The sequence below is a fragment of the Triturus cristatus genome, chromosome 1_1, assembly GCF_964204655.1.
Source record: "Triturus cristatus chromosome 1_1, aTriCri1.1, whole genome shotgun sequence".
Taxonomy (NCBI): Eukaryota; Metazoa; Chordata; class Amphibia; order Caudata; family Salamandridae; genus Triturus; species Triturus cristatus.
In genome coordinates, this window is record NC_140579.1 from 1,230,134,002 (window position 1) to 1,230,153,463 (window position 19,462).

The window sequence follows — 19,462 nt, forward strand, 5'->3', positions numbered from 1 at the left end:
TCAAATGTATCTATATTAGGGAGTGCTATTACTGAATAACTTTGATATGTTTACTGACTTGTCTGACTGGGATCCTGCTAAACAGGACCCCAGTCTCTGTGCTTCTTCCCTAAATTGTACATTGTGAGTACTTAGGTACACCCCAGATTGGCTACTGGTGCACTTTTGTAAGTCCCTAGTGTACGAGTTACTTACCTTCGGTAACGATGTATCTGGTAGAGACGATTTTAGGTGCAGATTCCTTCACATAGAATTATCCCCAGGCGTGAGACTGGATCCGGAAACTTTTTGCCACAGCATTCCTGCGCGCCGGGGGCGGGGCAACATCACGCGACTCCGCCCAGGTGTCGTACGTGATGTCAGCGAGGTCACATAAGACCCGCCCTAGCGTGCCCACGTCAGTTTTCTTCGGAGAACTTTTCCGCACCACAACGCGGAACCACCAGATAAAAAACTGGGAGTATGGAAACAGTGTGCGAAGAGCAGAAAAATTGAAAAGAAACGGTGACTAACAACACCACCAGGGTAGTGCCAACACCACAGACCCCAAGGACAGGGAAAGAAGAAAGAAGAACAAGCAGAAACCTGCGCAGCCACACTGCCCGCACATAGACAACCTCCCATCCCTGTGCCCCGAAGGGAAGAACAGGCATAAAAGTCATGGCACACGGAGGAAGCCCACCCCCCTCATCCTGAGCAAGGAATGGGACCAGTCCCAAGACAGACAGGGACAACAAACCTCCAGCCACCCCAACCTAGAGGGTAACCACCCACAAGCGACAAGGGCAAGACAAGGCCAGACAGTGGAACCTCTCTTCTTCCTTCGAAGGAAGCGGAGGCGGAAAGAAGGTGGGTAAAGTAATGGTCTGCCCAATGTGGAAGGCAGTGACCACCTTAGGAAGAACGGGTCCGGAGAACCACCTTTTCCGGATGGACAGACAGGAAAGGAGGTTTTGAGGAAAGAGCCTGCAGCTCACTCACCCTTCTACCAGTAGTGATGGCTACCAGGAAAGCAGTCTTAAGAGTTAAGAGACGTAAAGGACAATTATGAAGCGGCTCAAAGGGAGAGCACATTTAGTAAGTAAGTACGAGATTCAAGTCCCACTGAGGCATAACGAAAGGAATTGGAGGAAAGAGATGCGTTAAGCCTTTCGAGAAACGGTTAACTACCGGGGACTTGAAAAATGAAGGCTGGTCTGGCAGCCAAAGGAAAGCAGAGATGGCAGAAAGGTAGCCCTTGATAGTGCCCAGAGCAGAGCCCTGCTGGGCTAAAGAGAGAAGGAACAAGAGTACTTCAGAGAAATGGGCAAAAAGGGGATCCACAGCCCTTGCTGTGCACCATGCCAAAAATGTGTTCCACCTGCGGGCGTATACCGTCTTAATGGAGGGACGCCTGGCTGCCAAGATTACGTCACAGACTTCGGGAAGCAGGTCAAAAGACGTCAACTGCCACCGCTCAATCTCCACGCAAGGAGGTGGAGACTGAACAGGTTCGGGTGGAAAACTGTCCCCTGCTGCTGCGACAGAAGATCCTTCCGAAGCGGCAGTCTGGTCAGAGGATCGATGGCCATGTTGAGCAGCTCGGGATACCAGACTCTTCGTGCCCAATCCGGAGCCACAAATAACTTAGGTCCGGTCGCGCCTAATCTTCTTCAGCACTCTGGGCAGAAGTGGTATAGGCGGAAAGGCGTACAACAGGCCGCAACTCCACTTGTGACAAAAAGTATCACCGAGCGAGTGCCGCCTTGGAAATTCCAATGCGCAGAATTGCTGACCTTGCGCATTCTCTTCGGTGGCGAATAGATCTAACCAAGGCTCTCCCCACTGTTGAAAGAGACCTTGCGCCACCTCCGAGTGAAGATGCCATTCGTGATCCATCATGCCCCTGCAGCTGAGTTCGTTCGCCATGGCGTTCAGAGAACCTGCCAGGTGTTGAACTACCAAGGAAATGCCTTGACGTTCTAGCCATGTCCAGAGGCGAAGGGCCTCCTGACATAGGGTCCACGACCCCACCCCGCCCTGTTTGTTGCAATACCACAAAGCAGTGGTGTTGTCCGTGAACACCTGCACCACTCTTCCCCGGACACAGGGAAGGAATGCCTTCAGTGCAAGACGAATCACCAGGAGCTCAGGAGGTTGATGTGAAGCCCGTACTCCGCCAGAGACCAGAGGCCTCTGATCTCCGCCTCTCCCATGTGGCCGCCCCATCCCAGAAGGGAGTCATCCGTCACCACAGTGTGGTCGGGTTGAGGAAGTGAGAAAGACCTGCCACTGACCCAATCGAGGTTCATGAGCCACCACTGCAGGTTTCGAACAGTGCCCTCCGAGATCTGGACGTAGTCGGACAGATTCCCCTGATGCTGCGCCCACTGGGACTTCAGGTCCCACTGAAGAGCCCGCATATGCCACCTGGCATGATTGATCAGCAGGATGCAGGAGGCCATGAGGCCCAGCAGCCTCAGGGTCATTCTGACTCTGATTGAAACCCAGGACAAGGGCTGAAAGATCGGAATCAAAACCCGAGTCTCCCGGACTCGCTATTCAGGAGGATAGGCCCGAAACTGCGCCGTGTCCAGAACCGCTCTGATGAAGAGGAGCTTCTGAGAGGGAATCAGGTGCGACTTTGGCACATTGATGGAGAACCCCAGCTGATGCAGGAGGTCAGCCGTAGTCTGGAGGTGGGAGACTGCCTGGGGCGAGCCCATCTTCAACAGCCAGTCGTCGAGATAGGGGAAGACTGAAACCCCTGATCTGCGCAGATGAGCTGCGACCACCGCCATCACTTTCGTGAACACCCGAGGGGCGCTGGTAAGGCCAAAGGGAGCACGGTAAATTGAAAACTGCTCGTGGCCTACAGTGAAACGCAGGTAACGCCGGTGGGCCAGCAGGACGGTGATGTGGAAATAAGCGTCCTGCAAGTCCAACGCTACCATCCAGTCTTGTGGGTCGTGGGCAGACAAGACCTGAGCAAGCGTCAACATTTTGAACTTCTCCTTCCGGATGAAGCGATTTACATCCCGGAGATCCAAGATAGGACGCAGGCCCTTGTCCTTCTTGGGAACCAGAAAGTAGTGGGAGTGGCAACCATGACCTACTTCTGGGACAGGAACGCGCTTGATGGCTCCCTGGCCAAGAGAGCCGTAACTTCCTGCTGGAGAAGTGGCAGATGATCCTCCGACATGTGGTGGTAACGAGGTGGCATGGCTGGAAGGGTAGTCTCGAAGGGGAGGGAGTAGCCCCGTCGGACTATCTGCAAAACCCACCTGTCCGAAGTGATGGTGCGCCAGTGGGGGAGGTGATGGTGAATTTTGCCATCCGCTGGTGTTTGATAGGCCTGAAAGGTCGGACTAGGAGGGTTTGGAAGCTGCTGCAGAGGGAGGGGGGGGGGTTGGTGGACTGGCCCGCCTGCTGGCCCCCTGAACCACGACGCTGGTTCCCACGTCCCCGTCCGCGAGAAGGTTGGGTACCTTGCTGAGACCTGTGGCCGTGGGTGGGACGTAGCAGGGCACCCCTTCTGTAGCCACAAAAGTGGCGAAAAGCAGACTGCGCTGTAGCTCCTGAGTCCTTGAAGTGCTCTAGGGCGTTGTCTGCTCTGTCTTCAAAAAGGCGATGGCCATCAAAGGGCATGTCCATCAAGGTGTTCTTGACATCCCATGAAAAGCCAGTGGACCTCATCCAGGCGTAGCGACGAAGCGCTACCGACATTGAAATAGTTCTGCCCAGAGAGTCGGCAGTGTCCAGCCCACAACGGATCATAAACTTAGCCACATCTCTCCCGGCTGCGACAGCCTGGGAGAGCACTGCTCGGGCCTCCTCCGGACACTGAGGCAGCACTTGCGCCACTGTATCCCACACCGAGTGGGAATAACAGCCCAAGAGACATGCGGTGTTTACGGACCGCAGTCCTAAGCTGGCATAAGAAAGAAAATTCCTTCCCAAGATGGTCCAGCTTCTTGGATGGTAGGGAAGGCGCTTTTGGAAGCAGAGACTTGGACCACCAAGCTCTCCGGGGTGGGGTGTTGGGAGAGGAAAGTGCGGTCGCCCGAAGCTGGGCGGTGGCGTTGGGCAATCATTCTGTCCACTGGAGCCCCCGTGTTGGGCCTGGACCAGGTGCCCAAAAGTATGTCAGTGTCCCTCGACCTCCCTCTCGACCGGGACCTCGAACAGCACGGAGCCGACTGCCATCGTTCAAGCAGCTTTCGAGGCCGCTCCCGCAAAGCCTTCGGCGTAAACAACTGGCAGTTGGAGCACGACTTGGGGTCGTGGTCGCGCTCCAGGCAAAAGAGGCACTAGCGGTGCGGATTTGTCACCGACATCAATCGGGTACAGGAACCGCAGGCCTTAAAACCGGGCATCTCTTGTGCACCTGTTTGGAGTCGGAGACTCGAAACAAGACGTCGACAAAAGTAGAGAAACTTAGTCAAAAAAATGACTAAGCTACTGCTCTTCCCGGATCTGCGCTGGCTGGTGCGGAAAAAGAAAGAACTGACGTCAGCGCGCGAGGGCGGCTTCTAAGTAGCTGCTGCGACGTCATCCCAGCAACCATGACGTCGACAACGAACGCGGAGCCGACCGATGCCACATTCCTATGCGCAGAGGTACTGCTGACGAAAAAAAATTCCGAATCCAGTCTGACGCCTGGGGGTAATTCTAAGGTAGGGAATCTATAACTAAAGTGTTTCTTTCAGATATGAGTACACAGTTGTGTTCCCACACTGTACAAGACTTCCGTGGGGTTCTTAGATACTAACCTTGGGTGGTTCCTTGGGTCGTCGACTCTTGTACGTCTTCTGGGTCCACTCTTGACTTGAGTCATGGTTTCGCATTCCACTATTTTAGTGTATGGTTTGGCCTCCCCCTAGGAGGCCACTGTGTATTCTGTGCTATTTATGTATTCTATTGACAAAGTATTGTGTATCGTGTTTATATCTCCGGGTAGGAAATAATACATTGTGTTAGTGAATGTTAATAATAAATACATATTTTTATAACTACACTGTGTGATTCTTTCTCACTTAACCTATATCATAAGGCTAAGTACTGGTAAAACAAGCTGCTTTACACTCCTTCTGGACTAAGCCTGCCTGAAGGCTGCTCTCCACAGCTACCACTTAGAGAGCTTATTAAGGTTGTCTAAGACCACTAAAATTACCATAAGGGTTGTCTGGATTAGTACAAGGTGCTATACTTACATAAGTGTGCACCATATACTAAGCTAGCCTACCACAATTAGTGAATCCCACACCACTACAAGATGGCCGCCAGACACCCGTTGTCACTCCCGCCCGACAATCATTGAGGCTACATCTATATATAAGATGCGCCCCCAACACTCGTCCTGGGCAAGCAGAGGGACTGGGTAGATTCATAACTTAAGGAACACTGACTAAATGTGAGTAGAACCTTATTACTTAGACCCGCAAAGATGCCGGAGTCCTTAACAGACCCCGGAACATCGTGCTAACCAGATTAGTACGGAAAATAATACCTCTTACCTTTCCTTCTTCTCCCCTTCATCTTTCCATAGCCCGCAAACAGTGCGCGTCCTCTGCCCGACCGATAGGGCATAGCTGTACGACCAACTGGTAAGGCTATGCAGATTGGGTTATGGGGAGCACCTTTATGAACACGTTTGCCTGTCTCACATGCCAGATTATGTATATATCATGTCATAAAGGTACAACGATGATCACACAGTGAATATGCATGCTAATGAGCGGATAATGAATGCAAATATGCCCGTAACAATCTTGTAACATTACTTTTATCTCACTTTCATTTCTACTACTGTGTTTATTGGAATCCTTTCTGATTTTACTATTTAAACACAAATTGTGTGATGGATACATGTATGTTAGCTTTACCTGTGCCAGGTACGTACCCATGGCACACATATGAATCCACCACAAGTGGCTTTACTCTGGTATATAAGAATGTCTATGCCAGAGATGAAACGATCTAACTACATATGTTACCATTTACTTTGTGCTATTTTTCTTCTCTTTTATAGGTTGGTCAACCGCTTTTTATCACACAAAAAACAGGTACCACCCACTTATGGGTGACCAAACATGTTTTGAAGTGGGGAAGGCAACTTGGCCTGCTCCTGAGGAAGCGCCGCAGATGATTTTTTAACCATTAGGCACGAAACATGTCAATCTGCACTTTATCCCACTAGCTACTTGGGCACATTATTTAATGTAATAAGTAGTACCAACGTTTCTTTTAAACCTGACAAGGGAGTCACCAGAATAAATCTCAATCTGACATCCCCTAGCCGGTTTTAGCTCCCCATCGAACAAGTTACTTACCTTCGGTAACGGTATATCTGTAAAAAACATTAGTAGTGATAGATTCCTTACCTTAGAATTACCCTCAGGCGTCAGACTGGATCCGGCAAGTTTTCGTCAGCATTACCCCTGTGCGTCGGTAGGTGGCGTCGTGCTGCTCCGCATCCGTCGTTGGTGTCGTGGTTGCCGTAATGACGTCACAAGCGCAAATTATAAACCCTACCCTCGTGCACTGACGTCCGTTCTGTACATGACTTTCCGCACCAGTAACGCAGAGCCATGCAAGATACTGACCACTGGTGCATTGAAACTAGGGCCCTGAAAGGGATGACCTTAACCCTAGAAATCAGTTCGCAGAACGGGGAGGATGGGTGGGGCGGTAAGGAATCTATCACTACTAATGTTTCTTACAGATATATCGTTACCGAAGGTAAGTAACTTGTTCATCTGAAAGAAACACAAAGTGATAGATTCCTTACCTTAGAATAGATACCCCAGCAATACCAACACCGGTGGTGGGTCTGCGAACCAAGATCACACCAGGAAGTCCCGGAGAACAGAACGGCCAACGAAGCCGTCTCTCCAGACTTGGCTGTCCAGGCAATAATGCTTAGTAAACGTGTGCAGTGATGCCCACGTGGCTGCCTGACAGATGTCTTGCAGGGGGACACCTCGTCCCAATGCAGCAGTTTCTCTAGTGGAATGAGCACGCAGCCCCACCGGAAGCTCTTTTTTAGCCAAAGAGTAACAGGCTTTGATACACAAGATTACCCGGCGGGATATAGTCCTCTTGTGTACCGCCCGACCTTTCTTGGTGCCAACGTAGCCAACAAAGAGTTGGTCATCCACCCGGAACTGTTGTGTGCGGTTGAGATAAAATGAGAGCGCACGTTTTGGGTCCAGACGGTGGAGCCTCTCTTCCTTTCTGGAAGGATGCGGAGGTGGAAATAAGGTGGGCAAGGTAAAGGTCTGCCCAATGTGAAAAATCGTAACAACTTTTGGCAAAAAGGAATAACGAGGCCTTAGCACAACCTTGTCCGGATGGACCGACAGAAAAGGAGGTTTACAAGAAAGAGCCTGGAGCTCACTCACCCGCCTAGCCGAGGTGATGGCAACCAGGAAGGCAGTCTTTAAGGTCAAAAGACGAAGAGGACAGTTGTGAAGGGGCTCGAAGGGAGCACACATAAGAAAAAGGTGTGTAATGCCTTTGAGAAATCTATTTACAGAACCGGGGACTTGAAAAGAGAGGGCTGATCAGGAAGCCTGAGAAAGGCCGAAATGACAGAAAGATAACCTTTGATAGTGCCCAGAGCAGAGCCCAGTCGGGCAAAGAAAGAAGGAACAAAAGGACCTCAGAAGCAGGGGCAGAAAGGGGATCCACAGCCTTTGCTGTTCACCATGCCACAGATTTGTTCCACCTGCAGGCGTATACCACTTTAGTGGCGGGACGCCTGGCTGCCAGAATGTCATCACAAACTTCAGGAGGCAAGTCGAAAGGAATCGACTGCCGCCGCACAATCTCCACGCAAAGACGTGGAGGCTGGACAGGTTCGGGTGGAGGACCGTCCACTGCTGCTGCGACAGAAGATCCTCCCGAAGAGGCAGTCTGACCGGAGGATCCATGCTCATACCGAGTAGCTCGGGATATCATATGAATGACTTGTGCCTGGTCGCGCCTGATCTTCTTCAGCACTCTAGGCAGAAGTGGTATAGGCTGAAAGGCGTACAACAGACCGCAACTCCACTCGTGACAAAAAGCGTCGCCGAACGAGTGCCGCCTTGGAAATTCCAACTCGCAGAACTGATGACACTGCGCGTTCTCTTCGGTGGCAAATAGATCTAACCAAGGCACTCCCCACTGCTGAAAGAGACCTAGCGCCACCTCCGAGTTAAGACGCCATTCGTGATTCATCATGCATCTGCGTCTGAGTTAGTCCGCCCTGACGTTCAGAGAACCTGCCGGGTGTTGAACCACCAGGAAAACGCCCTGATGTTCCATCTATGTCCAGAGGCGCAGAGCCTCCTGACATAAGGTCCACAACCCTACCCCGCCTTCTTGTTGCAGTACCACATGGCGGTGGTGTTGTCTGTGAACACCTGCACTACTCTTCCCTTGACAGAGGGAAGGAATGCCTTTAGTGCAAATCGGTCGCCCGAAGCTCCAGAAGGTTGGTATGGAGCTTGGACTCCGCAGGAGACCAGAGGCCTCTGATCGCTGCCTCTCCCATGTGGCTGCCCCATCCCAGGAGGGACGCATCTGTCACTTCTGTAAACTCCGGTTGGGGAAGGGATAGGGATCTGCCTTCGACCTAATGTCGGTTCATGAGCCACCACAACAACTGTCGTGCAGTGCCCTCCGAGATATGGACGTGATCGGACAGGTTTCCCTGATGCTGCGCCCACTGGAACTTCAGGTCCCACTGCAGAGCCCGCATATGCCATCTGGCATGATCGATCAGCAGGATGCAGGAGGCCATGAGGCCCAGCAGCCTCAGGGTCACCCTGACCGAAACCTGGGACAAGGGCAGAAAGATCGGAATCAGAACCCGAATATCCCGGACTCGCTGTTCGGGAGGATAGACCCGAAACTGCGCCGTGTCCAGAACCACTCCGATGAAGAGGAGCTTCTTAGAGGGAATCAGGTGCGACTTTGGCACATTGATGGAGAACCCCAGCAAATGCAGGAGGTCGGCCGTAGTCTGGAGGTGGGCGACGTCGAGATAGCGGAAGACTGAAACCCCCGATCTGGCAGATGAGCTGCGACCACCGCCATCACTTTCGTGAACACCCGAAGGGTGCCGGTAAGGCCAAAAGGCAGCACGGTGAACTGAAAGTGATCGTGGCCTACCATGAACCGCAGGTAGCGTCGGTGGGCCCGCTGGACTGGGATGTGGAAGTAAGCATCCTGCAAGTCCAGCGCTACCATACAGTCTTGTGGATCTAGAGCAGACAAGACCTGAGCCAAAGTGAGCATCTTGAACTTCTCTTTGCGGAGGAAGCGATTGACGTTCCGGAGGTCTAAGATAGGACGAAGGCCCTTGTCCTTCTTTGGTACCAGAAAGTAAAGGGAATAACAACAACGACCTACTTCTGGCGTCGAACGCGCTCGATGGCCCCCTTGGCCAAGAGGGCTGCAACTTCCTGCTGAAGAAGCACCAAGTGATCCCCCGACATGCGGTGGTACCGAGGTGGCATGGCTGGAGGGGTAGTCTCAAAGGGGAGGGAGTAGCCCCTTCGGACTATCTCTAAAACCCACCTGTCCGATGTGATGGTGCGCCAGTGGTGAAGTTGATGGCGAAGCCTGCCGCCTACTGGCGTTTGATAGGCCTAAAAGTTCGGACTAGGAAGGTTTGGAGGCAGTGGTGGCCGGGGTGGAGGTGGACTGACCTGCCCGCTGGCCCCTTGGTCCACGGAACCCGCGCCTGCGGCCGTGCTGGGGTTGTTGCTGCGCAGGCTTGTGGCTCTGTTGCGAACGCTGCAGGGTGCCCCTTCCGGTGCCACGAAAGGAGTGAAAAGCAGAAGGCGGAGGAGGGTGGACTGCCGAGAGCCCCAAGGACTTGGCCGTAGCTTGTGAGTCCTTAAACTGCTCCAACGCGCTGTCTGCTTTGTCGCCGATGAGGCGAAGGCCATCAAAGGGCATGTCCATAAGTGTGCTTTGGACATCCCCCGAAAATCCAGTTGTCCTCAACCAGGCGTGGCATCTGACCGCCACCGTAGTTGCAATCGACCTGCCCAGTGAGTCGGTGGTGTCTAGGCCACAGCGAATCATGAACTTAGCTGCGTCTCTCTCCTCTGCAACAGCCTAGGAGAGAGCTGTCCGGGCCTCCTCCAGACACTGAGGCAGCACTTGCGCCACCGTATACCACAGAGTGTGGGGGTAACGGCCCAAGAGGCCTGCGGTGTTCACGGACCGCAGCGCAGAACTGGCGGAAGAAAAAAATCTTCTTCTTGAACTGATCCAGTTTCTTGGATTCACTATCCGGTGGTGCGGAAGGGAAGGCGGTTGGAGAAGTAGAGGCTTGGACAACCAAGCTCTCAGGGTGGAGTGTTGGGAGAGGAAAATGGGTTCATCCTAGGCCAGGCAATGGCGTCAGGCCATGTTCCTATCAACAGGAGCCCCTGTGGTGGGCCTGGACCAGGAGCCCAAAAGAACGTCGGAAAGTGCTTCGTTGAAGGGGAGCAGTGGCTCAGCAGAAGTAGCTGCTGGCTGAAGCACTTCTGTCAGGAGGTTAGTCCTGACAGCCACAGTAGAGAGCACAAGGTGTAGAGCAATGGCCACCCTACGCAACACCACAGCATAACTAGCACCCTCCTACGTAGTCACGGTAGGAGGAGACAGCATGCCAAGGTCTGGTGAGGTATCCAGACCACTGGCTTCTCTCAACTCCTCTGCCCAGTCCTGTTCAGACTCGCAATCAGTTGCGAGAGGGTCCTCAGACCCCTCCCAGTCCTCCCCTTCTTCCTCAGGCCGTTCCACACGCCTAAAATAAGGTGCAGGGACATGGGGATATAACTACCTGAGCAACGTCGAACGGCATCGATCGACGCCGTCCCGACCCCGTGTCCCCCCTCGGGGCTGAAACCGGGGCCGTCGTCGTCCCAAGGAGCGGGAGACATCGGAAGTGGTGCCGGTGGGGTCGACGTCGGTGCAGGTGTTACAAGGTCAACCGGCGTTGACCCGGATCCAGGCCTGGATCCATGGGGGTCCTGCAGCGCTGAGGCCAGAGTCGACAGCGACGCCAGGGCCAGAGCCGCCGGCGATGGAACACGAGGACCCCCAGTCAGGACTGCGGGGCCCGAAGGCGCACCAGCAGGACCCGACGGCCCAAAGAGGCGAGCCCTGGCCGACAGGAACTCCTGTATCTGGGCCGGAGTCGCCAACGGACCCGGAAAGGGCGGGTAGGCCGCCGGCGACACCACAGGCTCCGCTCAAGCCGCGGGGAGGCACCACCTGCACCCTCAGCTGCGTCGCATGACCGGCGAGGTGAAGTCGTAGAACGATGACGTTTCTTCGACTTCTTGTGCTTCACCTTACCTGACCCTGAGTGCGAAGACTTGGATGCCGAAGATCGATAATGATGACTCCGCGCCTGTCCCTCGACCTCCCACGGGACCGGGACCTCGAACGGTGTGGAGCCGACTCCCGTGCCTCCAGCAGCTTTCCAGACCGCTCCCGCAAAGACTTCCGTGCCATGGCCCGGCAGTCGGGGCACGACTTGGGGTCGTGGTCGCACCCCAAGCCAAAAAGACACACTCTGTGCGGATCCGTCACCAGGCATCCTAACTGCACCTGGAGTCGAAGACTCGATGAAAAAATAGAGACAAAAAGCCTGAAAAAGTCAGTCAAAGAATGACTGGGGGTACCTGCTCTTTCCGGATCTGCGCTTGCTGGCACGGAAAAAAAGTACTGATGTCAGCGCGCGTGGGCGGCATCTAAGTAGCGCTCGTGACGTCATCTCGACGCCAACGACGGACGCGGAGCCGCACAACGCCACCTACCTACGTGCAGGGGTACTGCTGACGAAAGATTTCCGGACTTTCCCAACGCCTGGGGGTAATTCTAAGGTAAGGAATCTATCACTGTGTTTCTTTCCCTGGTCACCCCACATTAGGACACCCTCACACTCATCATACAGCAACCAAAACTAAAAGATCTCCGCCAAAGTGACCCTTTCTGGGGACCAGTAGGGCACTGCATTGCCGCCCCGACGAGGAGAACCCACCCGATGATGAAGCATGACACGCCTAGGGGTGTGTGAGGGCAACAAGAAACAGTCTCATTGACTGTCCGCCTCCTGGTTTGTCCACTGCCTACTTTTTCCTCTTGGGAACAGTGACCCCCTATCTTGAATCAACTAAAAGCTTAGGGGCACGGCCACTGGGCCTTCATTTGCTCCCAGCCCCCTCTTCTCCTTTTGCTGATACTGGGACATTGGTATCATAGCCTGAATATCCTGGACTCTCCGCTCAGGAGGACATGCCCGAAACTGAAAGGGTACGTCTGAGAGGAAGTCAGGTTTGACTCTGCCACGTTGATGGTGAACCCCAGCGAATTGAGGAGGTTTACCATAGTCTGGAGGTGGGATATGATAACCTGGGATGAGCCTGCCTTCAGCAGCCTGTCATCGAGATAGGGGGAAGACTGACACCCCTGATCTGCGCAGATGAGCTGCAACCACTGCCAATACCTTCTCAAGGGGCACTGGTAAGACCAAAAGAGAGCACAGTAAACTGAAAGTACTTGCGGCCTACCGTAAACTGCAAATAGCCTTGATGGGCAGGCAGGACGAGCATATGAAAATAGGCGTCCTGTAAGTCCCACGCTACTGTCCAGTCTCCCGGGTCCGAGGTAGACTGTACCTGAGCTTATATGAGCATCTTTAATTTTGAGGAAGTAGTTGAGGGCTTGTAGGAAACCCACCACTCTATATAGTGTATCACAATGAGGTACACTGTGAAGAGAGGTCAGAGACCCATATTAGTTTACAGACAGAAAAGTAGATAATACTAACGGTCCATTTTGTGATAGTGTGGGCGAGCAGTTAGGCTTATCAAAGGGTAGTGCTAAGCATTTGTTGTACTCACAGAGGTAATAAATGGAACACACACTCAAGAATGAAGTTGAGACCGAATTGTAAAAAAAAGCAAGTCTTTTTATACATAGTTGAACCAAGAACTTCAGTTAAATGTAGCATGTAATAAGTTTCATCAGTAAGCAAGGTAAGTACAAGCAATATACAACTGAAAACTGACTGTACAGGGAGACTTGTAGGCAAGTCCAAGGGCACTCAAAAGAGTGTGGAGGTGTGAGAAAGTGGGTTTCTGTTGCAGTAAACCCCCCCCCCCCCTTTTTGTTGTTGTTACCAGACTACTGATGATCTTTGACTTGATGTGCTCTGGGGTCCTGCCAATCAGGACCCCAGGGCCTGTGTTCCTTCCCCCAAAACAAAACCCCATTAGCAACTCTGGCCACAGGTAGGTCCCTGGTAAATGGTACCCCATTTAGAGTAGAGTAGCCTTCGGGATTATCTTGAAGGAGTGTTAAGCAGCTTGTTTTACAATATCTAATCTTGTAGGGTGGGTTAAATGAATAGTGTATATATAAAAATACTTCTATTTATTACAAAACACTCACTAACACATTGGTATATCTCCCACCCGGAGATATTAACACAAATACACAAGAATACTTCAGTTGTAATATGTAAGTAAGCACAAAACACAGTGATCTCCAGGGGGAGACCAAACCATATATTAAGAAACTGGAATGCGAACTGCGACCAAAGTCGGGAGTTGGATCAGGAGAATCATAGGAGCTGTGGATGCAATGAACCACCCAAGCTGAGTACCCAGGAACCCAGCGAAGGCTGTGTGCAGAGTGGAAACACAGCCACGTGTCTAATAGAAGTCAACGGGAAATCATGGTTGCAGTTTTGAAGAAGGACCCTTCCCAGTGGACCATGAAGAAACCCCATGGAAGACAGAATATTGAAGAGTCACCGAACCCGTCGATACCCCACAAACCATGATGCCTACACCAGGGAAACCAGGGGAATAGGTACGAAGTGACGTTGAAACCTCTGTAGACCTCAATGGAGGACCTCAGGTAAGATGCAGCTGGAGAAGACTGCAAGAGTCCGGTGGAATCCAAGGGTGGATTCTTGAAGAGGAGAACCTTTAAGCAAAGGGCACAGTGTCTATGCCACTCAGAGGGGACAAGGATGCACGGAAAAGCAATGCCCACTGATGATGGACAGTTCAGAAGTGATGATGGTGATCTTGTTGCTGCAGCTGTGAGGACTAGGCGATGGTAAGGAAGAGCAGGAGCCGTGCACAAGCTGTACCATGTCGGAAGTCGAGAATCAGGGGCTCGGTGTATGGCTGGAGCACAAACAAGCCTTGGTAGTTGCAACAGGGACAGAAAGTGAAGAGGGAGCAACGTTGGGACCAGCAAGGTCAATGGGACACACCACAAGCAGGAGCAGGAGAGTCAGAGCAGGCCTCAAGCAAGCAGGGGAGCCCACTGAAGCAGGAAAAGACCCTCAAGAGGACCCACAGGCCGAAGGCACAGGAGTCGAAAGACAACCTCGAGGAGCTCACCAAGAAGGAAGGGCCACGGTGCAGAGGGGGCAGTGAAGATGCTGTTCTTGACATGAAGAGATGCTGGAGCCTGGAGCTTCTTCTAGCCCGAAGATCTCTGGAGTGCAGAGACAACAAGCCACGGCAATGGCAAGTCAACGCAATTCACATGGGTTTGATACCAGAGATTCCGACGAGGAATTCTGGCCTCAAAATTGCAGAGGACAGGTCAGGCTTCGAGGTAGTTGTAGAACCACCACCTGTGTTGCTGAGCCTTTATAACTCCATGGGATGTCAGCAGCAGCAGACCGGTCAGCTTCATTGCGGTGCCTGCAGATGCAGCAGAGTGACTCCTGCACTTACTTCGGGTGTCTTTGATGTCCACAGGTCTGGTGAAGATCTTGGAAGAAGCACAGACACAGACAACGAAGAAGACTTGCAGAACAGAGAGACCAGGAGCAGCAGGAGTATTCCTTGATGCAGGCTGGGTTCCAGGCGAAGTGCAGCAAAGTCCAAGCATCCAGGTGGTCAAAGAGTGAAGTGGTTTAAGGCTTGAGTCTTGTCCCACCATGAATCTGAAGAGTCACCCACAGGTAAGCCCTTAAATACCCTAGGGAAAGGGTCGGAACAACTCAGGGGCCGCTCCCAGAGGTAGGGCTGGACCAAGGGGAGGATACTCCCATGTCCTCATTCCAGTTTCACACCAGAGCCCGAGCCAAGGGCTCCCAGAACTGGTTCCAACTGAAGTATGCAAGGAGGGCACCAAATGTGCCCTTCAAAGCAGTCTGGTGGTGCTGGCAAGCACCTCCCCCCCCCCCCAGTCCAATACACAACTCCTGTCTGGGAGGTGGTTACACCTCCCTGCGACAGGCAACCTATTGTTCTACCTTCTCTCGCTCAAGCTTGGTTGAGCAGCAGGAAGGCAGAATCATGTCTGTGCTCGGCAGCAGCACTAGCTTGCTTTCAGAACCTGAAATGCTGTAACCTGGAGCACAGGGGGTTAACCTAAGGGAGCCCTCCAGTACATGGGATCACACTTCCAACACTGGATCAGTTTTGGGGGATGGTTCCAACATGTTTGTTACCAAACATGACAGGGTTCGGTGCAGTCACTATATAGTTAGACATCTCATAATGACTGATGTCCTCTATATGTATTATAATGGCTGACTGCACTTACAAAGCCTTAAGAATCAACATCTGGGTTTGTAGGGGTGTCCTGTTCATGCAGGAAACCCTCACACTTGTAACCAAGCGCTCTGTCTTCAGGACTGAAAGACCTGCCAGAGGGGTGACTTATAGGTTTTAAGTGTAGTGACCTCAGATATAAGAACACATATCTGTCGTGAGGGGTGCTAGCACCAACTCACACAGGCTGCAATGCTAGGCCTGTAGTCACAGTGGTCTCTCATGGGTGGCACAATACATGCTGCAGCCCATGGGAGATCCCTGGTGTACCTATGGCCTGGGTACCTTAGTACCATATACTAGGGAACACCAGTAACCAATTGTGGAAGTACAACATTACTTACTAGATCAGTTTAGGGATAAAGCACAGTGACTGGGGTCCTGTTTGGCAGGATCTCAGTCTCAGCTCTGGAAGATCGCGGTACATCCAGTCTTTGAGAAGGATCAGAGTTGATCCTTCAGTGCTGCTGCATCTTCCCCAGGGCAGTTACAGCATCAGTGGAGCCAGGGAGCTGCAAGTAGAGAGTTCGGACTCTGCGGTTCGATGCCTGAGTGCAGGGAAGTAGCCCTTCTACCCCAATGGAGTTCTTAGGCAATTTTGCGAAGAGCTAGAGGTACCCTGGGGTTGGTATTGGTCTCTCATCTGCAGGAAGAGACAGTGTTCTGTGATTGTCAAGTCTTTGGGCTGCAGGCAGGGTTTGGCGCCAAAATCCGATCCAGGCTCTCTGTTCTCAGGTCCAGCCGATCTTCTTTGACCTTAGTTTTCTTGTGCCCATCGAATCTGAAATTCAGGGCTCAGGTGTGCCATTTAAATACAAAATTTAGAGATGTTAAAGAAAGTGCCAGGTAGTAGCCAATGGGCTACCTACCTTTAGGGTGAATACATCCTCCAAATGTTCACACCACATGAGGAGTGGGTATGACCCTAACCCTGATAGGTAAGTGAGCTGGGGATTCCACATCGCTTGCCCCACCTTAGGGATGGTGCAGCTTGACTGGGGATCCTCCTCCTCATCTAACTCATTTCCCATATGTCTTCCCGCCAAAAGTTGTGTCAGGATAGGGGTGTTGTTATCTAGTGCTAGCAGGAGAGGCGTGGGTCACAGTTCAAAGGGCTTCCTGCCCTGGAAAGCTGTTCCTGCCTGGAGGAGGTGTGAAACACCTACACCTAGGGCAGGCAATGTTTCTGGTTACAGAGAACTGAGGCTGTCACCCCATGGATCCAGAAACATGTCTAGTGGTGGCAGGCTGGTGGTGAACAGTCAGGAACACACTAGAAGTTGGTAGGTTTCAAGGGACCCTTTTAAAGGGTTCCGTTTGTGCAATTAATAATAAATTTGACACTGGAATAAATGCAGGTTTATGTAGACGCGATGTTTGGTATCAAGCATCCCATAATACAGTGAAGCCATCATGGAGCTGGGAAACTCATAATGACGCATGTTCCAACCAAGTACTTTCTATGGCTTCCCTGTTCACTCACAATATCCAAGAATCGACATGGATATTGAAGGTCATAATTGCTCATGCAGAAATATCCTCACAGGGGATATATTGCACCCTGCCTTAGGGTTAAGGCCTGCAAGAGGGGTGTCTTACCTATATCCCATGCAGGCATGGGATGTGTGCCTTGTCGGCCCTGGTTTTGTCAGCACCAAGCCAGGCACTCTGCAATGGCAGTGTGCATGACATTGGTGAGGGGACCCTAAGGTGGCACAATTTGTGCTGCTACCCTTGGGGTGCCTCTTCAGTGCCCATGCCCTAGGTACCAGGCTTACGATATACTAGCGAGTTACAAGGGGTACTGAAGTGGTGCCAATTGGGAAAGTAAAGGTACAGTTCGGGGAAGTAGCTCGGGCACAGGGGACGTGGTTGGCAGGGATCCTGTGCACTGTGGTGTAGTTCCTATAAAACCTATATAGGATCTGCACGTTTAGACAACATACACTATAGGATTGGTGTCAGACTTGATTCTAGACACCCCCACTGGGTATGTTGGCCTGTGTACCAGCTAGCTCACAGTGCCACTAGATACTCCTCTTACCAAGGAGAGAATAGTTCTTGGCAACTATCGAACGTGACAACCCTCATCCCTCAGGACCGTGGAAACAGTGTACTACTTTTCGCTCAGTCACTCGTGCTCACTTAGGGGCACATGCATCAAAGAAAATGCAGATCGCAAACGGGCATATTCTCAGATATTTTTGCATTTGGGATTCATCAACACAAATTCGCAATTAAAGTAATCGCAAAATGTGCGATTACTTAAATTGCGAATGCATTTAGGGAATCGCAAATTGCGATTCCCTAAATGCAATGCATGATGAAATTCCAAATTGCAAATTCGCAATTAGGGATCGCAAATTACCATCAATTTGAACTTGATGGTAATTTGCACAAAATTTGAAAAATGCACTAAAGTGCATTTTTTTAAGTTTAATGTTACACACACACACACATGCCCTTGGGGCATGTATGTGCGCAACATGTTGTAACGTCTCAATTTCAGGGGTGCAACATGGTGTCCTTTTGGCACCCTTGAAATTGCATGCGCAAATTACTAGTATCTATTTGGTACTCGCAAATTGTGCATGCAATTCCTATTCATTTCTATGGGCCTCTAGGCCCATAGGAATGAATGGGCAGCAATTCCTTAAATGCGATTTGCAATTTGCGACTCGCAACTAAGGAATTTGTAGGAATCGCAATTTTTTTGCGATTCCTACATGCATAGGGATTTGCGAATCCTAAATAGCTGTTTCTTAAAATTAGCTATTTAGGATTCGAAAAACCTGACTTGATGCTGGCGGCCCTTAGTCTCAGAGAGATACACAGAATAAACAGTGTATCTGTTCAATAAGCATTTATTGAACAGTCATTATTCTAGTGTAAAATAGGTGTGCTGAAACAACCATTAGACAGTAACAGATTAGAAGCACTAAAAAAGTCAAAGAATGGTAGATTTCTACCATTTTGCTATAACCATAAATACAGGCAAGTATATAAAATACATGACAGTAAAATGCATACTCCTACAATGCTACCCTAACTAGATGTACCTAAGTGTACCTAGCATGTATGTAGGTGTTAGGCCAAGAATCCTTCTAGGATAAAGTCAACTCCATTACCTGAAGTGAGAGACTGTGGGACCCCATCTTGGTCTTGAGTTGGACACCCCGCAAGGGATGTTACACCACTGCGAGCTGGAGTATCTGCATACAGGAGCCTCAGCGTCTCGCATCAGTGTGTCAGCAGGGAAGTCCTGATCGCCTCTGTTTGTCTCAGCAAGATGTGATGTTAATATACCCAAAGGTCTCCCCGGGGGTTCTACCTTGCTGTGCCACTTGTCGGACTTAGGATGACGTCAGGAATGAACTTTATACATAGTTATTATACAGGAGATGGTAGTCCTGCTGAGTTCCCAAGAATCCTCATGCATAATGTATGAGGCTTTTACCAGGGAAAATCCCGGGTTCTGTGTGCAGTGTCGTATCTAGGTAAAAGGTCAGTCCCCAAGAACCGTTATGTGTGTAATGTAGGGGAGAGTATAGATGAAAGGTTACGATGTTACCGGAGTCTATATTGGGGTACCTATATGGAATATAACAGCACTTCCAGTTGAAATTACATCATTTTCCAGCCAAAAAGTGGGTGCTAACCATGTCCAAAAGAGGCACTTTCCTGCAGGGATCTAAGGTCTAGGATAGGATTAAGACTCTTGTCCTTTTACAGGACCAGAAAGTAGCAGGAATAGCAACCACGGTCTACTTCTGGCACTGAAACCCTCTCTATGACTCCCTTGGCTAGGAGAGTCATAACTGCCTCCTGGAGCAAAATTAAATGATTCTCTGTTAGCCAGTCATTGGAAGAGGCATGGGGGAGGCGTGGTCTCGAAGGGGAGGGGG

General features: G+C 51.3%; 1 protein-coding gene across 1 annotated transcript in view; it reads right to left on the reverse strand.

Annotated features, from left to right (window-relative positions):
- Positions 1-19,462, reverse strand: part of LOC146871866 (synaptonemal complex protein 1-like) — a 2,219,271-nt gene that overhangs the window by 728,703 nt on the left and 1,471,106 nt on the right. The gene's annotated exons all lie outside the window — the stretch shown is intronic.